A 22,117-nucleotide genomic window follows, 5' to 3' on the forward strand; every position below is an offset into this window, starting at 1 on the left:
GGCCACTCGACAAATATTTATGGAGCATTTACAGCGCACAGATAGCTGCTGGGCCGCTGGAAGCCCCTTCTCAGGCCCCGCCGCAGCTCTCACCTCCCTCCGCCCTCCCCACCTGTCGGGAACCCAGCGGCCCAACTCCCTTGACTGCGTCATGGAATCCACACGCTTTTTCCAAGTGTATCACCCCACCCACTTCCCCGGAGCCGACTCCTGATTGGTGAGCGTGTGGGTCACTCTTCGGCCCCTCCCGTCTTCCCCGCCCTCCGCACGTGGCTCCGCCCCCATGGCGGGCTCAGGCTCCTCCTCCTAGTTTATTCCCTTCTGCTAATCGCTGGGTGGCGAGTGCCGAGAAGTTCTGGGCAAAGTCCTGGGAAGCGGCGGCGGCTCTATCACAGCGCCCTCGAGCCCGAGAGCCCTGCCGGGCCAAGGGGCCACAGCGCAAGGCAATCAGTTCGCAGTGCGGTCTCGAACCCCTCTGTCGGCCCTCGAGTGGCCATCCTCGCCCCGGTCTCCTGCAGCTGGTGAGGGAACTGTCAAACACACGTTTCCGGGGGACGGAAGAAACCGGGTTTGCCTACTCCCGGTTCTGTGGACGAACGTTGGAGCCCTGCACTGGGGAAGAAGGCAGCGTTCCCTGTTGCAGAGCCCGCAGGTAAGCGCCCGGACGCCTGCCAGATTGGTGCTGGGGTGTGGTGGGGGCCCTGCGGTGGCGGCGGCGGCAGCGCTGGCTTGCCAGGGCTGCGATTTCGGAGCAGGGAAGACCAGTCTTCGTAGGACCGGAGTCAGACTCCTGTAGCCGAAGAAGAACCAAGCTGCCAGAGGGGCAGCCCCGAGCCAGGGAGATCGTCCTCGGTGCTGGTGACAGTCTCTTTGGACGTAGGGTTCTAGTGCTGCCCACCCCAGAACTCTGTCCTTAGAGGGATGGTTCGGCTGGGATCGAGGGCGTGAAGGCGTGGAGCTCGGGGGCCTGGGTCTCGGTGCCAAAGGATGCTTAGCAGGGGCTGTGCAGGGTTGTGGCACTGGGGCAGGAGGTCACAGGAAACCCGTTTAATTGGACTGAGCGCGAAGCTTTACCACATCCGTGGGATGGGGCGCGGCTGGGGGACCTGGGTGAGGCTGGCTTTGCAGGCACCCGGCTCTTTCTCCTCTTCGCTGGGCCTGCTCCACCTAACCGTGCCCAGGCTGGGGTCTGAGGGCACTCGCCCCTCTGGGCTTCCTAGTGTTCTGGATATTGTCTTAGATCGTACAGATACTTCTTCTTAACCCTGGACGTGCTGTCCCACTTCGGTAATGAAACTTGCCAACCGCCTTCTGCAAACTTGTACCCCCCCTCCTCCATCTCATAAATTACCAGTCTCCTGAGTCTGGACTCTGAGCTGACGGTACTATGAAGTTGTTGCGTTAGATGTCTGGGAACTGCGTTGAGGTACATAAGGTCCCCCAGGTGTTGGACTGACCCTCAGGGTTTGACTACGGAATGGGGCATTTAGAAGTATTTTAAGTTGCAGGCGCAAAGGAGGTCCTTCCACAAACAGGTGAAAGCCTAGATCTGACTTCTGATCACCGACCCCCAAGCATCACCATACAAGGTGAGGTCTTCCTTCTGGCCAGAGGAGACCGGTCAAGCAGGCCTGGGCTGAAATGCACTCAAGCTCAAGCCCCTCCTCCGAGTTGCCAGCACACCACCTTGTTCCACACTCCTCACAGGGCTCAGCTCTCTCTGAAATTATCTCCTTGGGCTCTCTATCACGTGCTTTCTGCCAGTAGAATGGAGGTTCCAGGAAAGCAGTGATCTTATCATCTTGTTCATCACCGTCTTCAATGTCAGCAACAGTGCTGAACACACACAGTAGGTGTGCAAGAAATATTTACTGAATGATGAAAACCTCTTTAAAATATGAGGACTGGTGATTTTCACGTGCATCTTTTTTTTATCGGAGAAAATTAAGTACCAATAACTTCTCTTGGTTGAGTACCTACTAAGAACCAGATATGTATTAGGAACTTTGTATAGATTACCTCATTAAACATTACAGTGGTTTTGTTTGCTAGATATTTTTAACCAGGTGGGAAACTGAGGCTCCACCAGGTAAATTTCCTAGGATGATCCTGGCAGAACTAGAATTCCAGCCCATTTTTTCTTCTATTGTTCTGGGCCTCTTCCAAGAAACTGCAATGTGTTTTCCACCATTACAGACCACAGATATTGAGCTTTATTTGTAACATAAGCTACTGTTTAGCCAAAAAAAGATTTGTGGTTTTCTCATTCAGATATAGTCTCACTAATAGTTAATAGTCAACTATTATTGAAAGATACTACAATATCTTTCAATAATAGTTACTACGTCCATATAGTATGGCCGGGTAGTTCGAGACTGCCATAAGCCCATATTATCTTATTTAATCTTCACCAGTGTTGTGAGGTCATCTCCATTTTGCAGATGAAGAAACTGCACCCTAGCCTCAGGGACTTGCCAGATGGACAGTCTACTGCTGAGCTAGATTTTGTTAATAGCCCTTCTGACTCCAAATATTTAGCTCCTTCCACTGCATAGAAATGTGTCCTGCTCACACTACTTAATTAAAGGTTACTTCATTATTGTAGAGTCCAATTGATACAACGTATTAAACCAACAGAATTTGGGCCATAAACTTTCTGCTGCCAATATCGAGTTTCTGTTGTATTACTTTCTAAATTATTGAGACTCCTACTGCCATTGATTTTTGTGGTTGAGTTAATGGTTTGTGGGCCTGCTAGTTGAGGGACTTTAATATAGGAGGAAAGGAAATTCTCCTTTCACCTAAATTTAAATTTACTTCCACCTGAATCTAAACAGAAACCCTATGGGTTTTGCCTGCTGTGATAAATGAACTCTGAACACAGTAATGCTTTGTGCCTCTTAAGGAAAGTGCTGGGAACATCCAGCTGGTGCCTCTGGTCCCATATGTGGAATCGAGAGTTAGAGACTGCTATGAATCCCAAAAGCTCCTGCAGCAATCTTTTAGTAAAGTAACTGAGGTTCAACTTCTTGTACTCTTGTAGTGAAACTGAAGCAAGAAGTTAGATAAGAGTGTAGTGGTCACTTCCTGAAGATCTAGTAGCAAAATAGGGGATGGGAAGGAATTAGAGACTCCTCTATTCTTCTACTTCCATTCTAGTTTTAGGGGGTAGTATAGTGTTTTTCCCTGTGTGAGGGTCTGGATAATCCAGTTTTATTTGTAACATGCCTCTCAGCAACCATTCATTTATTTATTTATTATTTTATTTTTTTAGAGAGAGGGGAGGGGAGAGAGCTAGAGAGGGAGTGAAACATCAGTGTATGGTTGCCTCTCACGCACCCCCTACTGGAGACCTGGCCTGCAACCCAGGTGTGTGCCCTGACTGAGAATCGAACTGGCCATGCTTTGGCTCACAGGCCAACGCTCAATCCACTGAGCTATACCAGTCAGGGCTAGAACTATATTTTCTTAATTGTTAATTTCATTTCAGTAGTCCTGGGGGGAGGGCAGGAAAATGCTCCCACCTGGAATGCCCACAGAAGTGACGGGAGTATGGGACACTATGGGAGACGGAAGCTGTTAGGTTGAACATGCCTTCCATGTATAACAGAGAGCTGCTTATAGTTCCCTGTGAATTCCTATCTTGTGTATGTCTTTCTCACCAGCTTTTTAGCCCTCTCCTCTGGAAACCTTCTTGACTTCCAAATCCCTGCTGTTCATACCAGATTTATGCTCACCCCAACTCTTGTCTCTGTCCTCCTCATTATCTCTCACACCCATGTCCTCCCGTTGCCTCTGTACCATCTTAGCTCAGGGTCTTGGAGACTTTGTACTCTGGCCTCACGTTGCTCACAGGTGGATTTTCCTCCCTCAGTCTCTTCGTATCACAGCCCGGTAAATGCTTTAAACATTTGTGAGAGGCTGATATAGTTAATAATGGTAATAATAACAGTAGCAGCTGCTGCTGAGCTTTCTATTCCAGGGACTGTCCTAAGTGCTGTCCGTGAATTATTGCATTTACTCATCAAGAGCAACAACACCCGAGCTGGCACTGTCATTTGTACCCCAGTTTCCAAACTTAATTAGGAAAAGTTAAGTTTGCAACGGCTTCACGCAAATCCAAGGTGCAACAGACACTCAGACCACAGGTGCTCTCTCTCTCTTCACTGAAGTGTAGACTGCTTAGCCAAAAGGCCCGATGTGGCAGCCTGGACTCCAAGTCGCCTTCAGCCCATCTTCACTCCACCCCGTGCACCAGCATCCTGAACCTGGTGCAGCAACAGAACATTTTGCCTTTTGCTCATGCACTCCTGTTGCCTAGAGTGCTCATTCACTGTGTCTCTTGGTGAAAACCCCTGTCTTTCAAGGCTGAACCTTCAGAAGCTACTTTCACCAGCATAATCTTTCTGAACTCAATCTCTTAGGGCATTAAAAAAAAGTGAGTTCCCAGTTCAGTTTCTTATGTTTGATTCCTTCTTTCCTTCAGCACTTTATTCATTTCTCATCTCCCCCACCCCGCCCTGGCAGTGCCTCCTGGCTTAGTTATATATGCAAATGTACTACCTTTCTTTCTATATTTTAAATGCCCTGAAGGCAGGGCTGATATGTATCCCTCCTGTTTCTATCCCTCACATCATTAAGCCTGGTATTCTATCCATAATAAATAGGTGCTCAATGAAAAAAGAGAGTATGAAACAATTATATTTGGTTATATTTTCTTAGAATATTCTGTGAAAAAGTAACTAGAATGTGGCATTTTTTTCCTACTTTTTGATCCACAGTACTGTAGTGCCTTCAGCAATTTATGATGAAGCAATAAAATTCCTAGTTATTCAAGTCCATGGAAACTACCTTTTGTGATTGTTTTCACCTTGGAGATATTGCAAGATCTCAACCCCATACACAAAGCAAACATTGTAGAGCAAATATCTTGCATCTCATATGCACTGTTGTTTTCATACACATGGTAATGTTATTATAAATATTAAAACTTACGGAATTGAAAATACATTTTTGTCGATATTTTATTGATCACTGAATATTTTACATTTTATACCTGAGTTACCAGATCCTCTATGAATAAGCTCTTCTCTTAGCTCATTGTTCAGTGTGTGAACTAAGGTCAGCAGGCTGCCCTGCTCCCAGGCCATGCGTCAGGTGCTCTGCCCTCCCAGGGTTTGCATATCTTTTATTCTTATAACGTTATCCTCTTCCCCTATATTCCCCTGGCTAATTCCCACTCATTCAGCACATTTCAGCATGGATGTCACTCATAGAAAGCCCTCTTCTGCGGGCTTGGAGAATGCTCATGGAACCCTGTGGCCATCCGTGTTACAGGGAGTGGCTGTCATACTCATTTGCAATTGTAGGTCACTTGACTGAATCTTTCCTGAAACCACTGACTCTCACCTGGCTTACATCACTCAGGGGTCTTTTCTTAAAAGTCCTTACTCGAGGGCATGTTTATTGATTTCAAAGAGGAAGGGAAAGAGAGAGGGAGAAAAACATTGATGTGAGAGAGACGCATTGAATTGTTTGCCTCCTGTTTGTGCCCAGACCAGGGGACTGAATCCATAACCTAGGTATGTGCCCTGACTGGGGATCAAACCCACAACCCTTTGATGTATGGGACGATCCTCAAACCAATTGAGCCACCTGACCAGGGCTCACTTAGGGATCTTTTTAAAATATTCCCTGCCAAGGCCCTGCTCCCACAGTTTCTGGATCAGGTAAGTGATTGTGGTAAGGAGGGTTGGTCACTGAAATTGTTTTCTTTTTTAAAGGTGTTTTCTCAGTCTATATTGTAGCTGGAGAGTACTCCACTCTGTGAATGGGCTGTATTTTATCCACTTATTTCTTTTTTAATAACAGTTTTTTTAAAACTCTTTTTTAAAGATTTTATTTATTTATCTTTAGAGAGGAAGGGAAGGAGAGAAGGAGAGAAACATCAATGTATGGTTGCCTCTCGTGAGTTCCCTGCTGGGAACTGGCCTGCAACCCAGGCACGTGCCCTGACTGGGAATTGAACTGCGATTGTGTGGTTCACAGGCCCATGCTCAATCCACTGAGCTATACCCGCCAGGGCAATAACAGTTTTATTGAGGTATACTTCACATTTCATACAATTCACCCATTTAAAGTATACTTTTGGTATATTCACAGTTGTGCAACCATCACCATAATTAATTTTAGAACATTTAGAAATTAATTGTAGAAGTGAATTTCATCACTTTGAGAAAGTGCAGAAAGAAATTTGCACTAATTGGCAGTCTCCTCCTTCACTCCTCAACTATTAATCTACATCACATATGAGTGGATTTGCCAATTCTGTACGTTTCATGTAAGTGGAATAATGTAGTATGTGGTCTTTCATCTAGCATGTTGTGTTTCAGATTCTTCCTTAATCTAGATGAATGTGGCATGAATCAGCACTTCATTTTTTGTTGCCTAATAATAAACCCCATTGTATGTATGTGTATATATATATATATATATATATACACCATGTTTTATTTATTTGCCAGTTAATGGAACTAGTAGGTTTTTTTTTAAGTGAGAGAGGGAGAAAGAGACGGAGAGGAAGAAGGAGGAAGGAAGGGAGATAGGGAAGGAGGGAGAGAGTGAGGTCAGAGAGAGAGAGAGAGAGAAAGAGAGAGAGAGAGGAACGAGAGGAACATAAGTTCGTTGCTCCACTTATTGATGCACTCATGGGTCCATTCTTGTATGTGCCCTGACCCAGGACCAAACCTCAACCTTGGTGTATGGGGACGATGCTCTAACCAAGTGAGCTACCAGGCCAAGGGTAGAACTGGTGTTTTTTAAAGCTTCCCCAGACAATCCTAATGTGCACTCAGCAGCTAAACGGGAATTTTTTTTTAGTCTTGTTCTTTGTTGTTTCTTGGTGCTAGAAAAGTGCCTGGCACAAGATAGATGTTTAATGAGCAGCTGAACAAATAAAGCACTTCACTGAAAGTGTAACTCCCATTACATTGGTGTCATAAAAACAGTCATTAGAAAGAGATCCTTCTAGTTGATTGCTTAGATCCCGATTTGAACAAAACAACTGTTTAAAAAAATTATGAGATAAGGAAATTTGAACATGGATGAAATGCTGTGATTTCTAGTATCTGCTTCAAAATAACCCGGGGATTGGAAGGAGTACAGAAGTAGCCAGGCTTTTGGTTAATTAATGATTACTAAAGCGAGGTGACGAGTTCATGGGGTTTCTAATGCCATTTTTCATGGCGTCTGCTGCGCGCTGGGGTGCCATTGGCCACATGTGGCTACTGAGCACTCATCTGTGGCTAATCCGTATTGAGAGTTACTGTGAGTGTAAAATCCACACCGAGTTTTGTACAAAAAAGAATGTAAAGTTATCTCAATAACTTTTTGTTTACATGTTGAAATGATAATATTTTGGATATATCATAATACATAACTAAAATTCATTCCACCTGTTTCTTTTTACCCTTTTTAACTGGCTACTTTAAAAAAATTTCAATTATATATGTAGCCCCTGATACATTTCTGCTGGACGCTGCTGCTCCGCACTTTTGTATATGCCTGGATTCCTTTGTAATGAGTTAAAAATATCTAAGACATCTGAAATTTTCAAAAAATCTGGAGTGAAATATTTCCTGCAAATGATTTCTCTTATATGGAGAGACTGGGAAGTATTGATTACCTGAAAAATGATTCGTTGTAGGAGCTTTTAGCAGGCAGGCTGTAGTCTTCTGGTGTCGTTCCTGGACTTCATCTATGTGAAAAATCCACTGAAATAGCAGTTCTTCTATAATGAATGGAAAAGCAGCACGAGGAAGTAGAATTTCTCCTTTAGTTATTCATCTGATTCTTTTGTCTGTTTGGGAGCCAGACAATGATTGTTTCTAGATTCCCCATGACCATTGGGATATAAGTGGAATATACATATTTCTTAAATAATAATAACAATAATGTGTGGATTCTGAGCTGAGAAGCAAATTGCTTTCCTGTAACATTTCTTGAGATGAACGTCCTGTCTGTCACTGTTTAGATGTCTGTGTCAACTCACAGAACATCTGGTGCCAAGGCAATAGAAGCAGTTCTCTGTGACAAATGAGCCCAGAGGGTATTCTTTCTCACCTGTTTTTTGGACATAGAAGAGTGGACCTGAACTGAAAAATCGCCTGAATGTAAAGTAGGAAAGCATTAAATTGCAGCTAGCAGCCCAACCAAGAGGTCATCAGAGGATCTGTACTTTCATGATAAAACAAAATAAAGTTTGTTATTTGATTACTCTCTATGGAGAAAATATTAATGCCTGTTTGTTTTTTCGATATTCCGTGGGTCACTTTTCTCAATATAACATTCCTCTATGTATGTATTAAAATGTACTATTATTAAAGATTCTTGTGCTTGTTTTCAGTCTTAATATCAAATATAATACAAGGAATTTAAAGTTACAGTTTGAATCTTATGAAATATTCTTCCCCAAATTACTTGTGGTGGGCAGTAATCTGAAATGGATAGAAGCACAAGCTAAATAATATCTTTCTAATCTGACAAACGTTATTAAACTTGAAGGAAATGCCTTTCTAGACTGAAAGCACACAGTAGGATTTTGGTTTGTACATTAAATAAGTATTTATTGTACGTGCCAGCTTTCTGATGGGTACAGGGCACACGGAGGTGAACTGAATAGATGTGGAACCCCCTTCAAGGAGCTTACAGTATAGAAGGAGATATAGATGTTAAACAGTGACAATTGGTTCATTATAATGGGGGTTCGTGGCTCAAAAGGAATGAGTCTGCATTTGTACTGGGACCCTGGAGAGTAAAGTTCCATTTTTCTGTAGGTCACGATTCAGGCCATTGATGGTCTGAAGCAGGAGGAGGGAAGGGGATGTGACTGGGGAATCCTCTGAGGAGCCGGATGTGGGAAGTCCTGCACTTTTTGTTTCCCCCTACTGATCATAGGAGGTCAGGTGGAAGTGAGTAAGCCCGAGGAGGGGTTTAACTCCTCTTCCAGGTTTTCAGTTGCTATGATGCTACACATAGCTTTGTTTATTTGCTATGGGAAATTAAGTCTGAAGTTGCATTTTTAGTACCTTTGTAACTAAAACTGCATGAGATCTAACAACCTGTTCTCCAGCATAGTCACAGAAGGAGCTTAAAATAACTTGCTGGCTCTGACTCTGCTGTAGCTCAGTTGTCTAGTAGCTGAGACGAAGTGAACTGGGGGTATTGGAAGGCCTCAGAGAATATAGGGAAAACCCACTTGGGTTTTTCTCACAGGTTCAGAGCCACTTCCAGCAAGTTTTAAGTGTATATGGAATGAACCGATGTGTCCCTTGGAGCTTGTTGGAGGCATTAGGGAACAGGGACCCCATCCTGTCTTTAAAGATGGCTGGGGAACAATGACAGTTATTTGCTCATTGGGTGTCTCACATGCATTTACCTTTTCAGATTTCCATGTGAGAAATCACTCCCTGCCTTTAGGTATGGTCTTCTGGGGCCAAAATGAGGGCCCCATTCTTCTCAGCCAAGGATGGCCCTGTGAGCTTCTTGTTGGAGTCTGGGTCCAAGGCCAAGGGTCATGGAGATTCTGCTGCCCAAGGTGCGTCCTGACCAGACCATTTCTGTTCCAACCACATTGCCTTGGTCTGGCTTCTGGTCTCCTGACCCTGTGCAACTGCTTGCTTCTCCAGCCTCCCCCCAGTTCTTTTAAACTGATATTTTCCCAATACATTTTCTGTGGTTTCATTTGCCAGATTGGTTTCTGTTGCTTCTACTCAAAGGACCCCTGATTGTAAAAGGCCTAGAGAGGCTTAAGTAGTTTACCCACTGTCACTAAGGGAACAAGGGGCAGAGTGGGGTGGAAGCAGGTCATTCTGCCTCTATTGCCGGGCATTCTGTGTGGTGGAAAGCACAGGACTCGGAGCCTGGGAATCAGAATGTGGATCCAATCCCAGCAGTGCCCCTACCTCCGTGACTCTGTAAGAGCAGAGCAAGAGCCATCGGACGTGCTTTTGCTGAGAAGCAGACATTTATTTGCACCAAGCCTGGAAGGACCCACACGATTGAGATGAAGGAAGGGAATGGAAGGCTAGGTATTCGAAAGGACTTGGCAGGCAGAGAGTGCAGGATGAGCCAATGCATAGCATTTTAAGGAATGACGAACCCTTCACTTTATTGCGAAGGACTCTTTCAAATGCCAGAGTGACAGGAACTGAGAATGGAGAGGTAGGTTGGGCCCAGCTGCAGCGGATCTTCAATCCCATAGTCAGGGTTTGGACTTTATTCTGTAGACAGTGAACAAGGAGGTGTTGGATGGGAGCTCTCTTAGAGAAGATACTCTAGTGAAGGCAGAGAAGGTCAGACTGGGAGTTCAAACAGCATGAGACCGAAACTAGGGTGCTCACAATGGGAGAAGAAAGAAAAGACAACACAGAAATATTGGAAAGTTAGAATGAGAGCCTCTGGGAACTAGGGGGTGGGGGATGGGGTTGAGGGAGAAGGCAAAGGTGGTTCTATGGGAGATAATAAATGGTGTTGGTACAAACAGGTCAAAAATGAAGTGGGTCAGTGACTTTGGGTCATAGTTTGAAACTGGCCATGGTGGAAGTATTTGTATCATGGAAACCAGCAGAAGCAACAAACCAGGACCTTGTTTTTCCAGAGAGCTGGTAGATAAACATTTACTAGTAAAGTAAATGTGTGTGTCCTAAATATAAACTATCTCTTAAGGATACACAAGAGATTGGTAGCATCAATTCCCCAAGGGAGGGAGAACGGTGGCAAAGGTACAGATGTGAGATTTCAATTGCACCTTCCAACCCAAGTAAATATGTTACTTATTTGGCATCAAATATACTAGAAAACAAAAACTATGGCTCTAGAGTTTTAGGCCTTTGTGACTGTGTTATTTAAGGTGCCATTGAAAATAGAGCAGTAGATCTTAGGGGGAAAGAATGGTTTGGGTTTTGAACACTCTGAGCTTCAAGGGTATGGATGAGATTAGTGGAAATGACCTGTATAGGTAACTCAGAAGAGGGCAAAGTGGTGATCACTTCTGAGAGTCGGCAGTTTAGCTGAAATTATGGCAGTGCAGGTTTCCAAGGGAGGCCCAGCCTATGTCCCTTATGGGCTGATCCCAGGAGAGAGAAGGGGATGCGTGTGGTGTCTTGGGGAATGCCAGCCAAGAGGTAGATAGGGGAAGGGTAATTAGTCACACAAGTAGGGGGACGGTATAATGATACAATATGGATGGCCTACAAAAAGCTACTCACTATTCTCAGTACTTTTTGAAAGAACACCACCTGACTTAATTCTCAGGACTGCTGTCTGGGGTGGGTATTATTTCCACGATTGCTGGTGAATAAAGGAAGACAATCACCCCCCAAAAACAAACAAACTAGAAAAGAGCTCCTGGAGGGATGTTCATAGAGCACGACCTTGAAATGTAAGATTTCAAAGGTTAAGACATTTCAGGGAAGAGGGGAATGGTGGGCGAAGGCCGAAAGTGAGCTATTAGATGAAGGGCAGAGGTGCGTGGGAGTTTGCTGGTGGTGCATGGCTGCCCCATTCTCTGGCAATTGGAGAGCCACAAAATGTTTTTGAGCCAGGAAATATGCTTTAATCAGTTTGTATTCTTGAGCATTTACTCAGTATTCATTGTTGGAGGCGACGTCTGTTAGGAGACGGGAAACATCACCATGGCACTTTGAGATACAGCGTGTCGGCGGCCCGTGAGCACGGGTACTCTGCAAACAGGAACTGTGACGGCCGGTGCCAATTCTCTCTTACTTCTTGTTGTTTTCCTTTCTCATGGAACTTTGTTTTAATGAGTCTCATTTTCTCTGACAGATTTTTGGTCAAGTTGTTTCCATTACAAAGTACTGATTTTAGAAACTAATAACAAAACCTGCCACACGTGAAAAAAAACCCCTCAAAACACATGGTTTACAAAACATGTTCCTTCTGATGGTTTTCCAGTGCACTGTAATCGTTAACCAGTCTTTTCCTATCAAACAGCCAAGTGAGACAGCGAGCTCTGAGACGGTTCTTCAGCCGCTGAGTAAGGCCGGGGTGGCGAGTGTTGGAAATGATCTTCGTCTAGCCTTCCGAGCTTTCTGGGCAGACGTGGCCACTGTGCTGGCTCCAGCAGCATCACTGCTGGATGCTGTGATGCCCACGGCAACTCTCAGTCCTGTGTCACAAACGGCAGATGGACCCAAGGAGGATACTCAGAGCAGCTCTTGACATGTTGGGAACTATGGCAGCATCACCAGATTTAAAAAACTCTGGGCTTTCAGCCCTGGCTGGTATAGCTTAGTGGATTGAGCGCAGGCCTGTGAAGCAAAGGGTCGTCGGTTTGATTCCCAGTCAGGCACATCCCTGGGTTGCAGGCCAGCTCCCAGCAGGGGACTCACAAGAGGCAACTGTACATTGATATTTCTCTCCCATTCTTTCTCCTTCCTGTCCCCTCTCTCTAAAAATAAATAAATAAAGTATTTAAAAAAAACAACTCTGGGCTTTCTTGCAGTTTTTTCCCAGAACAACCATCAGTCACCTCCTGCATCTCGGCAAATCGGCCAGCAATGTGAGCTGCGTGGCAGCCCAGCACAGGTGCATAGCCGGCCTGACTCAGCCTGGGTGGTTCAGGATAATCACCTGAGCCGTGGAGCCAGCAGCTTCCAATGGTGTGTCATTTTTGCTGCCACCAGCCACATTGCCTCAGCGAACATTTTTGATGGACACATCTTGATGTTGAAGCCCACATTTTTCCCAGGAAGAGGTTCACTCAAAGCTTCATGGTGCATTTCAACAGACTTTTTACTTCAGTTGTAACGTCGACTGGAGTAAAGGTGACCACCATGTCTGCTGGGTTTGAGAACGTCAGTCTGCATTCAGGGACACTACCAATGCCACCATTTGCAGACATCCTGGGGGGGCAGCACGGGGGATTGTCAATGGATGAGTCGGTGGCAGAATGCAATCCTGGGCTTCAAGCAGCATGGTTCCACTGGCACTGCCATCTTTACTGGTGACTTTCCATCCCTTGAACCAAGGCATGTTAGCACCGACTGCCGTGCGTTGTTGCCATCTGAACCAGAAATTGGCACAGACGCTACTGTGTCAGGGTGGTAGCCAATTTTCTTAATGTAGGTGCTGACTTTTTAGACTATCCTCTTTCTGGTTGCAGAGCAGGTCAGGGGAATCTATTTTGTTCACAGCAACCATCAGCTGTTTCACGCCCTGTGAGTGAGCCAGAAGGGCACACTCCCAGGTCTGCAAGTGTGGGAGATGCCTGCTTCAAGTTCACCAGCACCAGTGGCAACCATCAGAACAGCCCAGTCAGTCAGGGATATGCCTGTAGTAATGTTTTTGATAAATTCCCTGTGTCCTGGGGCATCAATGATGCTCACATAGTACTTGCTGCTCTCGAATTTCAACAGAGAGCTATCAGCAGTGATACCAGGGTTACATTCAGCTTTCAGATTACCCAAGACCCAGGCGTACTTGAAGGAGCCCCTCCCTGTTTGAGTAGTGCCCTTATCAATTTCTCTCTACGTGTGTGTGCGTTTTTTAAATCCCACCACATTTGTAGGTCAGATGGCCAGCAGTGGTAAATTGCCAGTATCTACATGTGCAAGGACGACGATGTTGATATGGGTCTTTTTCATTTCCATTTTGGCTTTGATTTAGTAGTGGTTTTACTACACCTGTGTTCTGGCAACAGACCCATTGCAAAAAAAAGCTAGCTCAGAAATTTATAACATTTATGGTCCTGTAACTTCAAAAATCACTACTCTCACGGACAATTCCTACTGATGGCTAGTAATTACATGAAGCAAGAACAATTGAATATTTTCTCCAGCAAGCAGCCTTTGGTTTCCACACTTCTTTGTGTATTTATTACAGAGTTTACAGACCAAGGCTTTGTGCCCAGAAGGACTCAGAGTTGTAATTCCAACTTCAATCTCCACGCAATCAGGTTTCCTTTGGAGATACTTCATGAGGAGACTCGAACCCAGGCCATGAGATGTTGTGCAGGCTGAGTCTGCACAGAGAACCAATGAAAACGTTCAGTACGTTCATCTAGTCAGGGACAGCAGTGTTGAATGGTCGTCATTATTGAATTAATCACCCAAACCTAGTTCTAGACATGACGTCAGCTTCATTAAGCTAAAAGAAGTAGTAGGAGACTGTAGACACTCCAAGACAGCAAGTATTTCTAATTTTGTATCAATTACATGGTCTGTGATCATCTTCCAGCATGCTTCATTGTTTTCGGTTATAATACCAGCAATATCACAATTTTCTCTGACTTCAAGCCTGAGTTTCCATGTCATATCACACACTGAGGGGGAAAGGAAGGTGGTAATTGGATCCTCTAGTAGTATCTGCCCCTGCTGGGGTTCCCAGGCTGGGGGACATGGCCAGGAGGTGCCTGAGGGTGCAGCAAAAGCCTGGGGTCCAGGTGGATCCCTCCGTCTGTCCTGCTGAGGCCCACCTGCCAGGAGGTCCACAAAGGGGCTCGCAGGTGCAGTGGGTGCCTCACTCCTTTCCATCCATGGCTAGACCTTGGTTTGTTTCTGGACTCAAGCTGAATTTGCCTATTGTGGTCATGTATTGTTCATCTTTTTTCACTTTCTCTGTCAGTAAATGATGAGCTGGAGATTCTGTTTTCCAGAAGACAGCGAATAGGGAATCAGGAAAGTGGAGGTAGTTATTTTTGTGTGTATGAGTTATATATGAGTTATAGAAGTAGTGTTCTTTACAACACACGCATGAGACACTGAGGATGTATCAGCAGTCCTCTAACCTTGGAACGACACACATGTACCCGCAGTTTAAATTTCACCCTGATTAGCTTTCCAGTGCAGTTTTTCCCTAGACTACTCTCCTCTGGTTTGTCGTATGTGAGCCATTAGGAGTAATACCAATAGCGAGGCATCAGATGGGAGGAAACGGCACGTATGCAGAAAATAACAATAACCGTGGCCCAGACATCGTTCAGAAAAAGGTCTGTCTGGACTTCTTCATGCCGACCAGCTTGTACTCCAGACTCGTAATTCCTGTTTTTCCAGTCTTTGCTCTCTGGCCAAAATAGCATTCCAGCTTGTTTGTTACTCTCAGTTCTGCATCATTTGTTTCTTGATTAAGGACCTGAAAGCCTCTTTTGTTCTCTGGCATCTGCAGGTCGTACTTTGATGTGGTAGGTGGGTGTAGGTGGCTGTTTATATAAGATAGCTGCCTTTTCTGATCCATAGATCGAGACGCTTTTATCTGACGAATGCTGTATGACCAGAAGGACAGGATACTGGAAGTTGGGTCTTTGTAAAATGTGTGATGTGTTGTTCTGGGAGATGCCCCTATTTTCCTTCATTGCTAAGAACTGCACAGATTCATTGGGCAAAATAACCACGTTCTGGGGCTGGCTCTGGCTGGTTAACTCATACAGAGGTCTGGCATGTCAGGGACTTTCCCATGTCCTCCTCCTCTCTCAGAGGAGTTGTGTGAGAATTAGCCGAGTGTTAATGAATGTGAAGGGGGTTCAAGAGCCATGTTATTGCTGGCTGGGCAGGGAGCCCGCCGGAGGAGCGTGGTCCCTTCATGTGGGATTCATAGTATGTCAGTCCCCGATGGCTTTCTCTGGGGCAGGGGTCTAAATTTCAGTAGCATTATCTGCAGGGCTTGTGAAAACCCAGATGGCTGGGCCCCACCCCGGAGCTTCTGATTTGGTGGGTCTGCAGTAATGCCCAAGATTCTGTGTTTCTGATGAGGCCACAGGTGATGCAGATGCTGCTGGTCCAGGGACCCCTCTGAGAATCCAAGCACCAGCTCAGCTGAGGCAAGAGACTCTGAGTCTCCCTCCACCAGCCCCGAGTCCACTCTGATTCAGGGAGGAACTAGGGAATTCTGGTTATCATAACCTCCATATTTTGCACAGCATTTCCACATTTGTAAATCACTTCGATATACTTTACCTCTCACAACAAAGCAAAAGCTTGCGAGGTGTAGGCAGGACAGGGACTAGCCTTGTTGTATTGGAGGGGAAAATCCAGCTGAGAACATTGAGCACGGAAGGGATTTACCCAAGGGGCAAATGGCAGAGCTGAGACTTGCATCTGGGTTTTCTTACTGTGGCCTGAGGGTAGCCTTTGTGTTCCTTGTCTTTAAAGGTAGTGGAAAGCTTAGAGGTCATGTACTCTAATAACACTCAGTTTGCTTTAACCTGCCTTCATACTCAAACAGCTTATCATTTTGGAACAGTTTTAATAATTTTTTAATCCTCACCTGAGGATATGTTTATTGACTTTTAGAGAGAGGAAGTGGGAGTGGGGAGACAGAGAGAAACACTGATGTGAGGTGCATTGATTGGTTTCCTTCCATATGCATTTTGACTAGGAATGGAACCTGTAATAGGTATGTGCCCTGACTGGGGATTGAACCCTCAACCTTTTGGCTGAGCATATGGGTTGACGCTTTAACCATCTGAGCCACCCAGCCAGTGCTAGAACAGTTTTAGATCTACAAAAAGGTTGTGAAGATAATGGCTAGGGTCCCCATACGCTCCCACACATCATTCCCCCTATAACTACTACCTTATAGTAATAAGGTACATATGTCACAGTGAAAGGAACCAATACTGGTATAATATTACTAGTGCAAGTCTTCACCTTGTCCAGATTTCCTTAGTTTTTACCTAATGTCCCTTTCCTGTTCCAGGGTCCCATCCAGGGTTCAACTTTATGTTTAGTCATCACGTCTCTTCTTGATTGTCACAGTTTCTCAGGCTTTCCTTGTTTTTGATGAGCTTGACAATTGTGAGGAAGGCTGGTTGGGTATTTTGCAGAATGTCCCTCATTTGTCTGACGTTTCTGTCATGATTAGACTGGGGTTGTGGGTTTTTGAGGGGAAGGCCACAGAGGTAATGCCATTTTCATCACATCATGTTGAGTGTACATCCTGCCAACTTGATGTATCCGTGTTGATGTTGACCTCGGTCCCTTGGCTGAGCTAGTGTTCATAGGTTACTGTGCTGTGAAGTTACTCCTTCCCCAGGCCACTGCGTGCAGCCCACACTGAAGGAACAAGGAGTTACGTCCCACCTCAAGGGCAGAGTCTCTACATAGGTTATTTTGTTCTGCATGTAGGTTTGTCTATCCTCCCCCATTCATTGATTTATTTATTCAGTTAATCAGTATTGATATTACTGTGGATTCCTAGATATTTATTTGACCTATAATCTAATAGCCCTTTATTTATGTCAGTGTTCCAGCTTTGACTAGAAGGAGCTTTTTCAGTTGACTCCTGCGTCCCTTTAACATAAGCCCATCCTTGTCTGCGTTGGAAGTACATCCTCACTTTCTGGCACTACAAGATGCTCTAGACTCACCTGGTATAATTTCCATCTCAGTCCTAGAATCATATTTTTAAGGTTGGTCTTGATCCACTGACTTGATTTCACCATCCACTCCCTGAGTCACTACCCACAATAGAAAACATTAATCTGTTACATGTCAAAACTAAGGAAATTGGCACCTGGAAAGGTGAAATGGCTTATATGAGGTCATACACAGTTGTTTGCAAAGCCAGGGCCTAAGCAGGTCCAGGTCTCTGTCCCCTGGGCTTCTTTCCAGTCCTGTGCCTTTTCTGCCAGTTTATGCAGGCACATTCTGCTGTTCAGAACCTGGCTCAGCATCCTCCCCTCACCCAAATGTGCCCAGGTAATCAGACACGAGCTCAACTGGATGTGCTACTGTCTACCCAGGACAGATCCCAGCAAAAAGGGGTGGAGAGTACAGGCCAGATCCTCGTGGGTTCTTGTGGCCAGTCTGTGTTTTCCTATCAGAATATGGTTTTGGAATGGTGAGCACATTAAAAACCCACAGACCTGACTGCTGACATCGGCACTTCGTAACTATGGTTTGATCACATGACTGGCCTCTGTTTTGTGGGGTCAGAGGGGGGCTCATAGAATCTGCACACTCTTTATTTGGGTTTTCCTCCTTTTCAGGGAGGAGGCAGAAAGAAATTAATGTGAAAACTCAAATTCTACTTCGTCCTATGAATTCTTGGGGTCTGTCACGAAGACTGAGCTGAACACATTGGTTTTTGGTGTTCTAAAGGCCCAAAGAACCTAGTATTAGGATGTGGTGTGACTAATCAGTTACACCAAGAAGTTTATTCTCTTTTGTGGGAGGAAATAATTCAGTCTTCAAAAGGTCTGTAGATGCAGGGAATAAGAAAGGACAGACTTATTTCATGTCTACTTCTCAGATGTTCCATTTCAAAAGATATTTTTTGATTTTTTAGTAATTGGGGGTGAGTGCTCTGGCTGAAGAATTATGCCTATAAACATTTTTAAAGGAATACAGCAACAGTGGTGTATTAGGATGTTTCGTTTGCAAGTAACAGAAACCCATCCGGCTCAAAGACAATTTAGAAGAAAATTTCTTGGTTTATGTTGCTGGAAAGTCTAAGAGTAGGTCTAGTTTCTGGCGTGGCTGGATCTAGGGACTCAAATCATGTCTTCGGGGCCTTGTTTCTTGCCATCTCCCAGCCCGTCCCCTTCTGGCTTCACTGTCAGCCAGGCTGTCTCTATGTGAGTGCCTCCCATCAGCCACAGGCCTTTTCCTACATACTGCTGCTGTTCTGGAGATGAAGGCTGCTTCTGATTGTCCCTGCTTTTGGTCATGCCCCTAACTCTGAAAACCAGTAACTGGGGACAGGGCCATCAGGGCTGTCACTGGCCTGGCAGGGGCCAGAGGATCTCACAGAAAGATTGGGGTTCTGGAAGCAGAAGGATGAGTTGGCTGGACAAACATGGTGGATATCCCTCTTTTACAGTGTTGTGAGCACTCAGGGTAGACGCTTGGTGAGTGCATACATGCTCCGCTCGGGTGCTCTCCATGCATTTATTTTGTCTTCATTCTGCAAGTTCTTCTAGCGAGGCCTCTTAGTTATTCTCAGATGAATGTACTAACCTAACTGCCAGCCCTTGTTATGCCCTCAGCAAGTCTTCTTGTTGCTGTTTTTATTGCTAATTTCAGTTATTCTTATCTAGACGATGGTGATCTTCTCTTTAAACCTGTTTAACCAGGTCAGTGTTAGACAGTTTATGTTTGGTTTTGGCTGAACTGTCAGCATAGATGCCTTTAGTAAACCTGCTCCAATAAAGGAGGTAATTCCCATTTTCCTTTTCCCCTTAATGCCCTTCCTAGCTCTGATCATTAGGAGTTAATTCAAATGGTTACTTCTGTAAGGGAGAACAATTTTTTTAAAAATCATTACATGAGCCAAGAATTACTAGTTCCAGATATTTAAAAAATTTAATTGAAAGTTTGATTATTCAGATCTTTTGCTTGTTTTCATTGTTTTTACCTACCTTCTGAAAATTTCACTATTTATTAGCACCTTTGCCTGAAGGTGGACGAGATAAGGCCCAAGGGAGCAGTAAAACCTCAACAGCATCATTTTTCTTGTTTCTTTCTATAGGGGCTGCTTACCTGGTGATAGTTCTGCAAAACCAGTTTTGTACGATGACCGATATGAACTGTGATGGATTGGCTGTGAGTTTCAGTTAATCATCCTTTTGGTGTCTCCTTTTACAACAGGACGTTGAAAATTGGCTGCAAAGTCACCTCCTTCTGGTGGTTGCCAAGACCTTCGCATCTTTTCCATTCGCCTGCTTCTTCAGTCCTATTGAGATCAAGTTAAAAATGAATTAATGCCAAGTTCATAAGAGGGTAAGTATTTGAGTCTGTTCATCAGTCTCCCAAGTGTCTGTTATTTCTATATTTCATAGCCCAATAGAAAAGATTTTTTAAAAATCTGTCTCTATTGGCACAGACAACTGAGTTTAATGTTTATTGATTTTATTTCGTCCATTTCTGTGCTTATTTGAAGCATTGCTTGAATAGTTGTGCCATCAATTTTTTCCCTTTTTTTTTAAAAATCTCCAAAGTATTTGTATATGGGCTATGGTTAAGAGTCACAAACCCCATGTTGATTAGGTTTCTCATTCATTTAAATACCACGTCAGCAGGGCATGCCTTTGTACTGCAGGAATATTTTTAGAAGACTAATGAGGTGGAAGGATTTGTGTTTCATTCCCTCGGTTTCCCTCTGTTCAGACACCTGCACTTGCCATTAATTACTACTCACATGGCACTCTCTCTCTTTTTTTGTCTGTGATGCAGTGTTTTAAAATAATATTGGGAGGGAAGCTGGGCACTGAGGCACATATCTGCATTAGAATAAGTAGGTGTTTTTTTTTAGTAGTTCAGCAGAAGGCTTATTTAAGCGTAATTGCTATTTTGGTGTTATAATTTTAAGAAGGTTTTGTTTCTTTTCATCTTTTTCTGCAGTTGTGGCTTATTCCCTCTAGCTGATCGCCTCTGGTCACCTCCTTTTTGTTGTTGTTTTTCTTAAACAATTGTGAACACCATCTGTGGCCTCTGCATTACTCCAGGAACAGAAAATTCCTTTCTCTGGGGTCTTTTTTTAGTAGTGGGCTCTTGGGTCAAACAGTGCAAAGCAGTTGGGTTTGCAAGTGGCTAATGCTCATTATGACATTTAAAAACATTTATTCATGAAAGATATTTTTAAAAATGTACTTTCCTTTGGAGGTTAGGCCTATTGCTTTTCTTTTAGGTAAACTTTTTTAAAAAATATTTTATTTATTTATCTTTTAGAGGGGAAGGGAAGGAGGGAGAAAGACAAACATCAATGTATGGTTGCTTCTCGTGCATCCCCTGCTAGGAACTGGCCCCTACCAGGAACTGGCTTGCAACCCAGGAATGTGCCCTGACTGGGAATTGAACCGCAATCGTCTGGTTCGCAGGCCCGTGCTCAATCTTAGGTAAACTTTTTATTGAAGCGTAATGCACATGCAGGAAAGGGTACAAAGCACGAATGTAGTTGAATGAGTTTTCATAATATGAAGGCCAGTGTGTAACCAGCATCCAGATCAAGAAACAGAAGATTGCCCCTTCTTCAGAAGCCTCCTCATATTGTCCCCAGTCCCTATACTACTGCATAGGGGGTCCCCTGACTTGTAACACCATCAGGTTAGCTTTGCCTGTTTTTGTAATTTGAGTTGCTCTTTGGATCAGTGTGATTTACGCATATTTTGGTGTGATGTTGTAGCTTGTTTGTTCTCTTTGCTGTTGGAATTCCATTGTATGAATACCAACATTTGTTTTTCTATTCTGCTATTGACAAACATTTGTGTGTTTCTGATTTTAGGCTGTTACAGATAATGCTGCTGTGGACATTCTTGTACATAGCTTCCGGTGAACATGTGTGTCTTTATAGGCCGTGGACCTAGGAGTACAATTTCTGGGGCACAGCCTTGGCACGTGGGTAGCTTTTGTTGATTTACCCCCTTTTCCAAAGTGGTTGTGCCAATTTCCTCCAGCGGTATATGAGTTCTAGTTCATCTACATTCATACTTGGCATTGTCCAGCTTTTTCTTTTTAGCCATTCTGTTGGAGGCTTAATGGTATCTTGTGATTTTAAAATTGCATTTCCTTGATTAGCTAAGAAGTTGATCACCTTTTCCTAAGTTTATGGGTCATTAGTACCTTGCTTTAAGAAAGCACTTTGATCTTTGTTGTTTTCCGTAGTCATTTAAGTCACAACCACAATTTCAGTGTTAAACAACACTAAGTAAAAAACTCAAAAGAAGGATTTTATTAACATTTATTAAGTTGCGATATGGACTTTTAGGCCCAAGAACAAGTCTCCAGGCCTTCATTTCATTTCATTATCTCCATCACTGGATTTATAACACTGGTTTGGGAGTTTAAGGGATGTCTATAACTAAAATTCAAAGTCTTTATTTCTAATTCAGTCTTTCATTCCACATTAATTGAGTGGACATGTTGGACATCATAAGGGATGCTAAGATGAAGACTTAGGCCTTGAACTTTGAGAAGCTCATAGCAGGTAGTTTGGAATGGCTGGATTACAGGATGTGCAGAAGAATATCGAAGAGGAAAATTGAAGGGGATGAAATAAATTTTCACAATACTCAAAGAGAGTCTATCAATCAAAAAAGAACCAAAAAACTCATTAGAAAAAGCAAACGGAAACACATGGAGATGCTATTTTTTACTATTCTTTT

The 22,117-nt window shown here is 44.1% G+C and overlaps 1 protein-coding gene across 4 annotated transcripts in view; it reads left to right on the top strand.

Annotated features, from left to right (window-relative positions):
* The first annotated feature begins 333 nt into the window (after positions 1-333).
* OSBPL3 (oxysterol binding protein like 3) overlaps positions 334-22,117 on the top strand; it is a 161,163-nt gene continuing 139,379 nt past the window's right edge. For all 4 annotated transcript variants that reach the window (XM_037041278.1, XM_037041280.1, XM_037041279.1 and 1 more), the window contains exons 1-2: positions 334-652; positions 19,605-19,736. The gene's annotated coding sequence lies outside the window, so the exon portion shown is untranslated. The remainder of the gene's footprint in view (positions 653-19,604; positions 19,737-22,117) is intronic.

Source organism: Sturnira hondurensis, unplaced genomic scaffold (assembly GCF_014824575.4).
Source record: "Sturnira hondurensis isolate 20B ecotype Veracruz unplaced genomic scaffold, ASM1482457v3 Scaffold0002840, whole genome shotgun sequence".
In the NCBI taxonomy this organism is placed as follows: Eukaryota; Metazoa; Chordata; class Mammalia; order Chiroptera; family Phyllostomidae; genus Sturnira; species Sturnira hondurensis.